Genomic DNA, 14,385 nt, shown 5'->3' with positions numbered 1-14,385 from the left:
GTATCAAGTAGTATTTATTTTTGTTGAGTAATTATTAGGTCATGAAATGACGAAGTCCTGCTTCCACTGGGTTCATCAAGCACTATTGAGTGGAACCCGGTATGCCACTTTAGGATGTTGCATTTTAACTGAAATAGTAGTCCTTTAACATATTGTAGGCTCTAACAACTACAACTAAAATAAAATTCATAACTTATATGAATTATAGATAAATGCCATCTTGTCAAGTTATAAAAAATACTTTTAATATTTAAAAAGTTAATTTAAAAAAACGTAATAAATAAAATACTGACCACAAGATTTACTGACTTAGGTTGACATCTGCATTTTACATTTTTTGCATTTATCTGGAGTCTATCTGAATATCCACTAACTTCATTGTCTGCAGCTCACCTCGCCTCCTCGTCTTTACAAGCTCGTTAGTGTTAGCTCATCAGTAGGGTCAAACAGTCTGAAAACACGCATTACAACACAGCCAAAATATCACATTACACAATTTGAATAAATACAAGGCAATTTGTCACTGTCATGTCAGAGTTGCCCCTTTCTCTGTCTGCCCTCACTGCCTCTCTCATCCTCCTCCCTACCCCCCCACCTCCTCCTCCACGCCCTGCCTCCTCTGCCCCCGCACAGCAGCAGGAAGCAGTAATGGTGATTGTATTAACCCCTCGTAGAGAGCTCTGACCTTCGCTTCTGTTCAGCTGGAGGTAATAGTCCAGGAACACACACACACACACACACACACACACACACACACACACACAAAAACACACACACACACACACGCTTGAATATAATCACACTCACAGTGATTCAGAAAAAGTTGCTTTTTTGGGAAGAATTTTGGAACTTGTGCAATAAAATAAATAAATAAATAAAGGGAATAAGGAAGTTTCCCGAAGCAAGTTGATGTGCAATCATGTGTTCAATATAATCATGACTTTCAATATCAGCGAAGCTAGGATTACCTTATAATTCAAATAAACTACTATTGTTGATTTTAATAAAACACATAATAGTTACTGTATTTGTATCACGTCATCATGACCATCTCTTCCTCATTTTTCATTGTTTTTTTTTTAAACTAGAAAGACACCACTCCTCTGGATAACAGCATGTGCTAAATGTCATTCACTTTGTGTGGTGAAAGACTGTATTATGCTGTTACAGAAGCAATCATGTCAGGTCTGTCGATGGGAGCCATGTGGCATCTATCATGCCACTGTGAAATTGAATGCTCAGGACTCTGGGAAATAAAACTGTAAAGTGAAGCCAGTCACAATCTAGCCAGTCAAACACCAGTCAGTATTTTGACACCAGTCAAAATATAACAAATTAGCATCATAATTCAAGTTAAACAACCAGGAAAGTTAGCAAGTGTCCCAGTAGTACTTACATCAGCTACAGGGCTTTTGTAAGACTATATCTGGTGAAGATGTGGAGTTTTGGTGAAAAACTGTGCAACATTACCATAACAGCAGGTGCAGCTGGAAATTATTTTGCTTAAATGTGCCGTGCCTTGTTTCCCCGCACACTCTACACAGACACAATGAGAAGCATGGTCAGGACTTGCTTTCAATACATTTGGATTTCCTCCAAATTCTGCATTAGAGGTCAAGTCACCTCCAGTATATCAGCCGTGAGTGATATGTGAATGTAGCCTATGCACAAGGTCTGCCAGGTGCTTGTTCCGTTTTTTTGACGCCTGTTTTGCTTTTAAGCTGCTCTGTAAAAAAGGTAATTAGCTTTAATAATTAGCAAGATAAGGAGTACTGCGGGCTTATGTAAGCTATTTTTTCTGTGCCATAGATAAGAGTGGTGTGTAAGCCATGTATTGATACATGTCTGATACTGATTGAACATTTAATTATTAGCTGTGAATATAGAAAGGTTGGTTGTATACTACTACTGATCTGTACTTTGTATTTAAGTATAGGCTTTGCAGTACTGTATATATATTTGTATTACAGGTATGTTAAGAAGTTTTGTTATATGTGGTGCAAATATGTCGTCTCAATGTCATCCTGTGGTTTCCTATAAGTGACTATGAATGATGTGATTATGTAATTTATTGCAGTTTGTAAAATTACATCAGGAGTCTGATTTTACAACACCAACATCCCCCACTTCATGAGTTGTTTTCTCAAAGGATTTGTCTCACTTGGCTCCCTCACAAATTTTCTCACTTCACACCACCCCATTGCTAAAAAGAGTTCTCTTACTGTACTTTTCAGGGTTAATATAACTGCCCCCTCTTTAAAAAAACAGCCGGTAAACCACACACGCTGGTCTGGCCTGAGTGGTTTACCGGGGCCAGAGCCACCACCACTACTGGTGGCTAATTAAACAGATCTGTGCATTTGCAATATACATATACAGTATTTTATATAATTTATAACCCAAGGAATGAATATCGAGGGCATAAAAACTGTAAAAATGTCCATTCTCTTGAGAGTGAAGCTCTCAGCAGGCTTATTTTCATTGCCAGGTTGACAGAAGAATAGCGTATCTATCACACACAGTACAAAACAATCACACAGAGATAGAGTCTTCTAACAGAAAGATAAAATGGAATGAAGATCAACTTTCTAAGAACTATGCAATGGTTATTGCTGTATAAAAGAAGGCACTTTCTTTTTGTTGCTGCTGTAGAAATAGGGTATAAATCACATGTAGTCTTTTTGTCTAAGAGGACTGCCTTATCTAGCCTTTAATAAAAGAATTTCTCAGAGATGTGTGTGGGGCGGAAGTCACACGGGGCATACCTCCGAGTGTTCAGGGGTTAGCACAACAGCACAGACCTCCTGCACTCTTTCATCTTGCTGTTTTAACATCCCTCCACCCCTTTCACTCCACTCTCTTAAACAAATCCTCTTCTTTCTGACAACCTACTAACTCTTAAATAAATCCTGCCCGATGTGAGATCCCGGCTGTTCCCTCCTGACCCAGACAATACCCCTACGAATATACATGCACACATAAAGAACCTGGGGCAGAACTGTGACCTATACAGACTTTGACCTGTGTGGGTGAAACAGTCAAAGTCCTCATGGACCCAGATGTCCTCTTGGCTTTTAAAACCCGCGCAGCCTCTCCTTTACTTACTTTTCTCCTCTTCTCTTCTCCCCGTCGCTCGCTCTCCTTTCCCTCCAGCCCCTCTGGAGACTCAGTGATAACCAGGGTAGACGGGAGGAGGAAGGGAGCGGAGGAAAGAGGGGTGGAGGGAGGGGAGGAGGGTGGTGAGAGGGAGTTGTGATGTCCCGACTCAGGGATATTTAATCCTCTCTGTGAGGGGCGAGCGTCTCTCTCCCTCTGTTTGGCTTTAGCAGATCAAAGAGGCAGTTCAGATCCTGGCGAGATCGCTCGCTCTCTCCTCCTGAGTGGACCAAAGACGCGCACACACACATGCACGCACACACACACACGTTTCAGTACTTGGGGTGACTGGCGAGGACGTCGGTGGTGGTGGTAATGAGGCAGTGATTGATGGGACTTTATGCTACTTTACTGTACTGTCTTAAACCACCAGTGTTCCAAATAAAATATAATCTGTGTAACTGAAAAGAAGAACCACGTTTGGTTTTGTTCATGCGATTGATCTGGACTGTACTTTTACTTCATCTCACCAGAGTTACACTAGTTTAAATACTAACTTTTTGCTTTAAGAAACTCAAGTTGTGTCTGCTCCCAATCCAACTTGCAAGCTTCCTCATCTGCCATTAAACAAACAAACCTGGAGTCGCAGTAAGGACAATGGAGTCACATGCATATTTGATGCCAAATGCAGTTTCTTTTGGAGAATACTGTTGGCTTTAGGCCATATCTGCAACACTATGTGGATACATTTGAAAAAGCATTTTTCCTGCTTTGGCCCTCCATCCACACAAAGTTGATAAGTCATCAACTAAAAACACACAAATCTCCAAAGACAGCATTTGAAAACTCTCACATTGTAGTTTTTCTGTTGATAAAGGTTGTTTTTTTTTTTTATTCAGATGTGATTGTTATGTGGTCCGTTTTATAGAATCCTGATATTTGATGCACTCCTCAGCACTCCACACATCGCCCTGTGATTTGGTCACACAGTGTTCCCTATGCAAACCCTAGGCAACAAGTCAAAACGTTATATTTTTATTCGTATTCCAGCAGCGGGTATTTGCGATCCCTCAGTCTACTGTCTGCCTGGAAAGATAAAAGTATTTCCACAGACTGTGCATACGTTCCAGGAAAGAAGAGGAGCAGAGTCTGTGGAAATATTGAACTTGCTGGTTTCAGTGGGCAAACATTTTATCGTTTTGGCCAGAAAAACATCTGTGTGATCGTGAATACACTCCGGTAGATGCAACCAGATGCTGTATAACATAAAAATATCAGGTTTTGACTTTTAACCTGCATTTTGCGTAGGGAACACTGTGTGACCAAATCACTCTGTAAGGTACAGAGTGTTATGGGCACAGATGGGGCCATTCTTTAAAAAATAGCATAAAATAAGGGGTCACTGTTGTGGTTTTGTTGTCTAAGATGTTAACCATTTAATCACAATGTTCCGAGTTTGATTGTGGCAGTGGGGCCTCCGTTGCATGCCATACTCCTTGCTCTTGTCCCTTGTTTCCTGTCTATGTCTACTGTCAAACAAAGGCAAAATGTCCCACAAACAAAACAACAGATGAATCGCATAAAGCTGCTGGACCACAGACGTAAATAAAGGATGTAGAATATAGAAAGACTTTATATGATTTTATAAGAAAAATTCAACACTTGGGGAAATATGTTTATTTGCTTTTGTGACAAGAGTTAGATGAGAATTTTGATACCAATCTCACACATGAGAGTGGTATTGATTTTCTCATCTAACTCTCAGCAAGAAAGCGAATAGGCATTTTTAGAATAGTCTAACTATTCCTTTAAGTGTTTTTCTGTTATATAGCATTTCAGCAATTCAGTTGACATTGTATGTAAATGGTCCTCTGTGTCTTCAGGTTCCCTGCAACATTTAGTTTATACTGACATACAGTAGAGTCAGAAGGAAAATACACATGATAAGACAACCAAAAGGCCCAAAGCGGCTAGAAAATCAGTTCTATACATAAGGTTTAGGTTGTGGTCTGTAACATCATGTGTCCCTGGGAATTCCCATACACACATGGCTCAGAAGTAAAACATGTTAAACAACTGTGTGATTGTACTCATCAGAGGCGGAGCGCTTTATTGTTGGATGCAATAATGTTTTTCTCATCTAATGCCTAAAATGAGTTTCACACCCATTGCAATAGAGCTCTTGCCAAGTGTTTATAATATTACTTAAAAGATATTCTCTGAGTCATGAAGTGAGTACATTTCAGCGCTTTCTGTTTCATCACCCTGGAGGAATTTGTTAACAGTGGGAGCTGTAAACCGTATAGCTGGCGATAACAAAAGTGATGATTCCAATGTTTCCTTTCTATTTGTATTTTAATTTTATACCAATCCCCTGAAACACACGCACTACTGTACGTACACACACATACACACACACACACACAAATGTAAACCCACGGCTCCCCTGCCACTCGGCTTCTGAGGTTTGCAGGTCTCTGATAGGAAGCCTCTGAAATGGAAAAGAGATAAGAGTAAATAAACAAATAAATACAATAAAACCGAATTTGTGCTGGTTCAGTGCACACAGAGGGAGAGAGGGAGAGGGAAATGGAGAGAGTGCACTCTGCAAGGCCTGACGACAACCCCACAAAGATGCATTCTCAATAAAGCAAAGCAAGTGAATTCATGCAAGTTCCATTTATTCAGTGAAATCTGTTGAGACTGTGCGCTGATAGAGAGAGACACCATTTGGCACTCTAACAATGGAGCTATCAGTTACCGCCTCTGTGTTCCCTCGATATGATCTCCGTCCATTTTATTTAACTGAATTGCTCCCAAAAAAAGCATTTTATTTCCATCACAATAATGTTATTTGGCGTTGTCAGCTAATTCTCTACGGCACAAGCTTGCTTTCAGCCGTTTGTCGATACCTTAGCGGAGGAACCGTGCTAAACCAAATGTTCTGCACAGCCAATCTGCCTTTAAAGCAGTGCCACAGGCTTTGATGTGCGCCCACACCAACACACCACTCCAACAGCCTTTCTTCTCAGATGTTGCTTAATTACACTATCATAGTCTGTTAATTACCTTATCAGTACTGCATAATCCCATGGTCAGTGTTTGAACACCATGTATCAAAGCAAAGCAGGTCTCTTTCATGTGTTTTTTCTTTTTCTTTTTTTTTTGGGCCGTGATTAGTGAATTCAGTGGTTTGCAGATGAAGTTAGTTATTTGCATAGACAATTAATGTCTTGAAGAAAAAATAGAAATAGGTGTGTTTGTTTTATTAGTGTAGTGGTGCTCTTGTGTATCTAATTGTTGCCCCAGAGAGAGGCTCTGGTGTCATTGGAGTAATGAAAGCAATGTGCTGGCCCGGCTCATAGCGATGATGTTAATCATGTTGGGAAATGCCTGTTTGATTATTTTTTTTCTGAGAATGAGATGAGAAAATCAATATTAATTTCATGTCTGTGTAATAAGTATGCTGTTGGAGATGGAAGGCTTAGTTTAGATACTGGAAGCAGTGGAAGCAGCTAGCCTGGTTGTAACCAAAGTTTTAAAAAGACGATGACCAACATCTGTAAACACAAATCAACACATTTCATGTTATTTGTTTAACCCACACATAAACAGAAATGTAAAAATGATTATTTCTGATGTTTGGCAGGTTTACATGTTGGAGCTATTTCTTGATCGACAACAGTTTATCCATCCACCCAGCACTTCTGTGCAGTGTCCTTGGCTGTGGTGCTGGTTGGCAGATATGGTGAGTGAGCACAGGTTTTGGTTTCTGTAGAGGCATGATTATATCAAACCTGGCAACCTCACAGTGATGACAAGACTTGGGAAGCTGTGCACTGTCACTGTGCCTGGCTGTTGTTTGCCAAGAAATAGAGGTGCAAAATGGGAAGGGGCGCTGTTTCTGGGGGTGTTTTTCCTCAATCTGTATTCCCATTTAAAAATGTTATTTTAATAACCTGCTCAGTGTAATTTAAATGAGAAACAATGGACTATTCTTGATAATGGTACAGTCCTATGTTTATGTTACAACCACCGGTTTTAATTATTTCAACTTTGTTTTGTTTGAGAGATCAGGCTTTGTCTGTTATTTTGGCATGGTGGAAGGGTCTGAATACTACAATACCCATAAGCCTTGGCTACCACTGCTATGAAGGAGAAGACAGTCAGAGGTGTGAATCAGAGTGGTAACAAATTCAAATGCTTTGTTTTCGCAGTTGGGAACAAAATGTGGCACGATAGTTACTGACTTCATTCAAGATAGATCCAAAATCCAAAAGGTGATTTGATTTAAGCTTCAGGTTGTAATATCTGTTATCTCAACATTGTAACAAGTAAAAGAGCTCCAACTGAGTCACCTAACATTGTTGGAGAAAATAAACTGCACTTTTACTTCCATTACATTTTGCTTTTAAATCAAACAAACAAGATAGAACACGTGACAGTAATTAGTGACCTTCGGAGATGTTGGTGGACTTTTTGTTTCATTTGGCACAGAGCCAGGCTAGCTTCCAGTCTTTATGCTAAGCCTGACTAGTTCTCACACTCAGTGCACAGACTCAGTATCTATCTTGACATATAGCCTATCTCTCTTGGTCTCTCTCGGAAGGAAATTATTACTTCCCAAAATGTTGAACTATTCAATTTAAGATTTGGGAGCAAGAAGGTGTATGAAGGTCAGACTGACAAGCAGAGTAGTCCTAGTAGATGTGTATCCGTACTGAGATGTTATACGAGAGGATAAGCTCCTATAACGCCTGCGCATGTTTGGTTTGGAGCTTTTAGAGAAGTACAACAATATATTTGCTACATTTATCAAAAAGTAATCCAAAAAATCCTCTATGTTGATGGTTTGGAGTCATGGGGTGACGGCAAACATTTCTTAAATGATATCTGCATGTTTACATTGAGTGCACCTGATGTGTTGCATATGTGTCGATTTTATCTCCACACAACTCTATTTCAGTGTGAAGATGGTAATTAAGAAATAATTGGAGGGGCTAGAGCAATGTTTCTCAAGCGTGGAAGATGCATGCCTAAAAGTTAATTCCACTCAGAATATGTTAACGTATGCACAGATGCTAATGTAGACTCCATGTAGGGTTCCTGTGTTGTGCACCTCAGTGCTCTCCCTGTGCGCATGTGTTCTTCCCCTCAGCTCTGCCAGCAGCCTACTGGATCTGTCAACTTGGGGAAAATTTCCATTTTGCAGCTAACTCTGCAGCCTTTTGATGGATACGTCTTGCCGACTTTTATCTCTCGGTGCGTCTGCAAACTAATTAATATTTTTTTCTCCCACTCTCTCTCTCTCCCCTTCAGGCAAATATTTGTTTCCTCAGAAGTGAGCGTGGGCAAACCTTCCTCACAGCTCCATATGCTGCCAGCTGCCAATCAAGTGGGCTGGAACCCTGAAACTAATCGCAACCCCCTCCTCCTCTCTCCTCAGTCTCCTCTTCCTCTCCTTCAGCATAAATGAAAGGAGTTGGGGAGAGGAATGGTGTGTGTGGAGGGAAGGGGGGATGTTAAAAGAAAATAAAGACATATAGTTGAGAAGAAGAAAGGGGATGGTTGAGACACGAGCCCAAAGCAGTATCTCCTCTGTTCTGTCTGCCCACACAGAACGCTTCCTGCTTGTATGCAAAGCTCTTTGTTTTTATTTGACTTTATTGTATTTATTTATTGTTCAAATGGATTCTACTGTATCTGTACTGGATATGGTTTGTTTGCCAGACAGCTCAGAGAGTTTGCAGTCCATGTACACAGTGATTTCTGTGTGTGTGCGTGTGTCCAGGTAGCTCCAGTGGTGTGTGCCAGGGCCAAAATACACACACACACACACACACACACACACACACACACACACACACACACACACACAGACTGGGCCAAAAAAGCTTTACATCCCCCTGCAGATCAGCAGGAGGTGAATTAAGAAGGCAGCTGCAACAAAGATGAGTATAGCTGTGTGTTCTATCAATCACACTGCTGTATTTACAGGGTAGTAATCTTAAAGAATTTAATAGTCAACCAGTGGGAGGACTCATCCAATGGAGCTGGCCTGATACATGACTTACCCTAAAGAATTCAATCTGCTTCAAACGAACTGCATCGTACGTCAAGTAGCTGTGTGGAGAATGATAAAAGAGAGCTTAAGAGAAAAGTTCAAATCTAGCATTCACACTCTGCACCCCTGCACATAGCGATGTACAAAGTAGATGTGGTTGTCAGATTATCTAATTCAGAAAGTTACAAAAATTGTCCCCCAGTAGAGAGGTGGAGTGAAACCAGAATTTCTGGGCTCTGTTCCAGAAGTAAGAAATCTTCATTCAAAATCTCACGCTGCGTCCGAAATCGCATATAATGCACTACATATCCAATATGTTTACTATCGTTCAACATACTTTTCTGTGAACAAACAGTAGTGTGTATCTTTTTTTGACACACTGAGCTGTAATTATCACATCACTTCCTGAGAGCCCCCTTGCCGGTTGGAGACGTGTAACCATGGTAGCCCATGCCAACCATAAAGTTTGAACTCATTTAAAAAATATATTACGCCTAGGAAAGTGAAGTCTTACTTAAATTGAAGTGTTATTGACGTTATGCCAGAGCTGCCTTGGTCGCTGTCGGCCATTGTCTGTTATGTTGTTGTTGTCATCCCTACTGCATTGCATTGTGGGATGTATTTGTTGGCATAGTGTCCAGTGCTTGCATACTGTAATATTTCCCTGGAAATAGTATGCACTTCACGCACTACTGGTTTCATACTAAGGTTTCGGACATACTAAAAAATCTCTCCGGAATTTCAGACATCCCATTAACGTGTAACTAACTAAAAAAAGCGCCTTGGAACAGAACAGTATGTTGCCTGCTTCATATGTTTAGATAAGGACAGTTGTTTTTTGAAAAATCTAATATCGTTACGTTTACGTTTATTAGCAGCCTTTATCAATCACCAATTCCGAAAATCCTTAGACATTCATGGGTGAAACATCACAGTTCAACAGAGAAGGTGAGTCCGTTAGCAAGTCAAGGGGTTGTGGCTAGTTCAGATATGTTTGTAATAACAGCAGGACAGAGAGGAGTGAACAACTAGAGGGTTGAAAAATGATTCAGAAGAAAGTGTTGGGGAGTTTTATGGACATAAATGAAACCAAGTTACAGTGGTGCAAGTACCCTCACTACTGCATTTGTAGTTTTTTCATGGGAGCTGTAGTTTTATCTGCGCTAAATAAAGAGTTTTCTTTACTTTAAGAAAGTAAAGAGTTTTCTTCGAATATGGAAAGTAAACCACAGCAACACGCTCCGTTTTTTCAGAAAGGCCAATGAAAGAAATGCTGAATGACAGATTGTATTGAGTCACAGAAGCTTGTGGAACAGAGGCGAGCCCGGACGTGACATCATGACTTTAGCTCTCTACTCCGTGGGAAGGGGTTCATTAGACGGTCCGACAAGACCTTTGTTTACAGCATATTGAGACCTTAACCAAGGTCTAATAAAGTCAGAAAGCATTTTAGCTTTGTGAGACCAAAACAGGAACACAAGTTTTATCCTCAGTGACAAAAACCTTCCCCAATACAATAAATATACAATTTAACGTAATTCACAAACTTGAACCCTTTTCTCAGACATTTCTGCTATTTGCAACCCCCTAGCCACCAGGCTAAAGAAATTCCCTGCCCAATATAAAACCAAGCTGTTTTCATTTACTATACGTCCAGTATTTATTTTCTCCAGCACATTCCACCTTGAATTTTTAATTTCTTTTACTGTTTTCAGCAACAAAAACAACATCTGGTGAGTTTGTTGTAACAGTTGAAAACATATTTAATGTATTCACATGGTGGATGATACACAGGAACACATTTATTCTCTCAGTCAGAAGATACAGCATATGACATAATGTTCTTCATTAATAAATCGACTACTGTATCATACCTTGCTATGTAGTAGAGCCTATTGTATACATAGCAGCCATTCACATGCACCTCTTTACTGTCTCACTCCTGCTATCATCATCAGAGTATGTGTGTGTAAGTGATCCTGTCTTTGTGAGGTTAATTGAAGGCAGGAGCTCTGACTGCCTGAGACATAATCTGTCTGCATGAACAGTGTGTATGCATGTGTGTTTATGTGTGCTTGTGTGTGTGTGTGTGTTGAGGCGTTGTTTGAGGGGAGGGATGTCTTTAATAAGACCACACTAGTTGTTGGGTTAGGGTAAAATAGAAAAAGAAACACACACAGCAACTCTTCTTTATCCCTCCACCTGCTCCCTCTCTACCTCAACTACCCCTCAATACAGATTAGCAGTTTGTGTGTGTGTGTGTGTGTGTGTGTGTGTGTGTGTGTGTGTGTGTGTATCCCGTTCCTGGGGATTTGGGGTGTACAATAGAAACAAAAAAAGCAAGAGTGATGCCATAAGGCTTGCTTTTCTCTCATATCAGCTCTTATCAGGGCAGTCATTTTTGACAGGAGAAAAGCCTTTATCTGGGAGAAACTGTGTCCGTCTGGTCCTGCGTACATACACACACACACACACACACAAAAAGAGCCATGCTCAGGGCCTAGCGGGCTGGGGCTCACACACACAGAGCAGGTAATCGGCTCACTAGTAGAGTTAGGGGGTTAGAGAAAGGAAGGAAAGCGCTCTCACCAAGTGTATCCCCTCTTTGACTGGATTAGAGCCCACCAGTATTCAGTCCAGGTGCTCCGGAGGATGGAGGGGTGAGGGGTCTGCATAGGGTTAATTTTCCCTACCTCCTGTGAGACCACATCCTGCTGTTTGCTGTCTGACACATCACATGTATGGGGCCTTTGGCAAATACTGGAAAATTAGCAGTGAATAATGCTGCCGTGCCTGTAAAGACACTGATATATACATATATAGATCCACACACGCACATACATAATACACACTCATTATCCCCAATCAACAAGATGTATGCTCCTCGGGTTCCTTAGGTCTGGTGGGGTTAATTTGCAAACCATTTATTATTTTATTATCATGTCATGTCTTTATTCACATGATGCTCGCTATGCCATATGCATAATATTATAACACCATAATTGCTGACACTTCAAGTGTAAGATTATTTCTTCCTTAAATGAAGTGATAGTGTGTTTCCATTGTTGTGGATGACAAGGGAGGAGACATAAGAGTTAATTAACTATGATTAGGAAGAGCTACAGTCACTGAACAAGCCAGGGTTCTAGCTCAATACTCCGCTCAGTAATTGCTTCCTTTCCTTCCCTTCACTTTCCTTCCCTTTACACCGGCTGCTCCCTCATATTTCTCCCTTCTGTCCATCCATGCATGGGAAATTTTCCTTTTGAAGGGGAGAGCTGGAGAGCCCTCTGCTGGCCGATTGTGGGAATTCAACCATCTTGATGAAACTAGTCAACATATGGACCAGTTGCCAACTATTTATCTAAGCTGTGGATAATGGTTTAATGGCTATAATAGTTTACTGGACAGCTTAATGTTTGTTGAAAGTGCACAGAATAAAAGTCATTTTTCAACAGTTCATGTTTCAGATTTGAAGTTAAAGCTGCTTCTTTGACATAGTTGTTGTATTTTGGCACTTCAATGGTTCATAAAGAGAAAACTCAAACTCTGCACAGAACGGAGCAGGGATGAGATTCAGTCCAAGGAACTGTGCTGTGAGGCAACAGTACTAACCACTGATTGGCAACCCTGCATTAAAACAATGCAAGGAGCTGCGTTAGCAGCAATGTTGTTTTGGTTACGGTTGAGACATGGGTTTATCAGATGAACAGTGGTTCATAATGAAACTCTGAAAAACTATCACAATGGAAATTATCTTATTTTATTTTTAATGTGTCTTTTGTCACAATGATAAACATTTAATTGGCCACAAAAGCACTTTTCCGGATGATGTTGTGTTGTGATCTGGCAAAAGGTTCGGAGGGTTCTATGTTTTTGCAGGACAACCTGATGTATTTTTGCTGGAGCCATCTCATTGGTACCCTTGCTGGCCACATTGAAATGAATAGGGGGGCGTCTGTTCACTTAGGGTTAAAATCAGTCTGAACATGGCCTTACACTTCAACTGCCACTGCAAATCTTTTCAGTGTTTACACCTAAACTAAAACTTCTAGCTCCTTTTTTATTGACTGAACTGACACTTCAGCTACTTTTATTACTTATTCAATACTTCATCTGACACCTCGACTTCTTTTTTTGCTTACACTTTAACTGGAACTTCAACTTTTTTTTTCAGTTCTTTAACTTCAACTGAGGCTTCAATTCCCTTCAGTGTTTGCAGGTTAACTTTCATTGCAACTTCTTTCAGTACTTCAGGTGACACTTTAGGTCCTTTAAGTGCTTCAACCTTAACTATGACTCCCATATCAATAAAAGGATTAAGGTTTTTCAGCTGAACTAAGCTGAACTATTTCAGCTGAAGCAACCTTACATACATTTTAACCAAAAATTCAGCCTTTCCTAGTTGTTACTGCTGCATTTGATTTCTTTTTGTATATGATCATACAAATATTATTTTTTGCTGGTCAGACAGAAGCTCAGATAACAACATAAAGGAAAAGTAAACAACATAAATAAAAAAGTTTTCTCACTTACCCTCAGCAATATGAGAATGTATGGTATTCAAAGCATTGAACAATGACAAAAAATAGTGTGTCTTTCCATAAATAATGACACAATGTCCTGGATACTCAGAATAATTTAGATTTTACTGTCATCAGATAGGGTCAAATTATAAACTGTCCACAGTGGTGTCTGTGTATTAGTAACAGTTTCTGGAAAGACATGTTGCTGTTTTGTAAATGTAAATTTTAATTGCACCACAAACAAAACTCTATTTACTTCCAATGTATTAGGGTGGCGGCAGAAATGTTAGAGACAGACATAAAAAAACCCATCCCTGTCCCTGTTGTTTATGGTGTTTTTTTGTCATTTTTTTTTACTTATGTTCCTTTTCTGTGTTTTAAAATTGTCAGATTTATCTCTCAATCAGCTCTGCTGTCAATTAAACACCTCAAAAAATCTTCAAACGGAGTTGTGTGTTTTCTTCTTTTTCTGACTTGTCTTTTCTTCTCTTTCTTCCTAACCTCTCATATTTATTTCTTTTTATCTACTGTATCTTACTTTCTTCAGGCTTCTTCAGATCCGGAGTGGTGTGTTTTCTTGAAGTCCAAATGCCTTTAAAGTCAAACTGTGAACTGGGTTTCTCTGCTTCTGAGGCCCGAAAGTTCAAATTTAATATCACAGAGAAACTTTTTCTGATGCTGGAGACGACAGTCTATAAA

The sequence above is a fragment of the Thunnus thynnus genome, chromosome 9 (genome assembly GCF_963924715.1).
Source record: "Thunnus thynnus chromosome 9, fThuThy2.1, whole genome shotgun sequence".
Lineage (NCBI taxonomy): Eukaryota > Metazoa > Chordata > Actinopteri > Scombriformes > Scombridae > Thunnus > Thunnus thynnus.
This window is presented reverse-complemented; position numbering follows the sequence as displayed.